General features: G+C 50.8%; 1 protein-coding gene across 4 annotated transcripts in view; it reads right to left on the bottom strand.

The window, feature by feature from the left end:
• LOC123976847 (GON-4-like protein) overlaps nt 1-701 on the bottom strand; it is an 82,010-nt gene that overhangs the window by 60,254 nt on the left and 21,055 nt on the right. The window lies entirely within an intron of this gene.

The raw sequence follows: 701 nt of genomic DNA, 5'->3' as shown, positions 1-701 counted from the left end.
GAGGTAGAGGCAGAGAGGTAGAGACAGAGAGGTAGAGACAGAGAGGCAGAGACGTAGAGACAGAGAGGGAGAGAGAGAGACAGGTAGAGAGAGACGTAGAGAGGTAGAGAGAGACAGGTAGAGGCAGAGAGGTAGAGAGAGACAGGTAGAGACAGACAGGTAGAAACAGAGAGGCAGAGACGTAGAAACAGAGAGGTAGAGAGAGAGACAGGTAGAGAGAGACGTAGAGAGGTAGAGAGAGACAGGTAGAGAGAGACGTAGAGAGGTAGAGAGAGACAGGTAGAGGCAGAGAGGTAGAGAGAGACAGGTAGAGACAGACAGGTAGAAACAGAGAGGCAGAGACGTAGAAACAGAGAGGTAGAGAGAGAGACAGGTAGAGACAGACGTAGAGAGGTAGAGAGAGACAGGTAGAGACAGACAGGGAGAAACAGAGAGGCAGAGACGTAGAGACAGAGAGGGAGAGACAGACAGGTAGAAACAGAGAGGCAGAGACGTAGAAACAGAGAGGTAGAGAGAGAGACAGGTAGAGACAGACGTAGAGAGGTAGAGAGAGACAGGTAGAGAGAGACAGGTAGAGGCAGACGTAGAGAGGTAGAGAGAGACAGGTAGAGACAGACAGGTAGAAACAGAGAGGCAGAGACGTAGAGAGAGAGACAGGTAGAGAGAGAGGTAGAGAGAGAGACAGGTAGAGAGAGACGTAG

Source organism: Micropterus dolomieu, linkage group LG09 (genome assembly GCF_021292245.1).
Source record: "Micropterus dolomieu isolate WLL.071019.BEF.003 ecotype Adirondacks linkage group LG09, ASM2129224v1, whole genome shotgun sequence".
Taxonomy (NCBI): domain Eukaryota; kingdom Metazoa; phylum Chordata; class Actinopteri; order Centrarchiformes; family Centrarchidae; genus Micropterus; species Micropterus dolomieu.
Note: the sequence above shows the minus strand (reverse complement) of the source record. Positions and strands in the feature narration are given on the sequence as shown.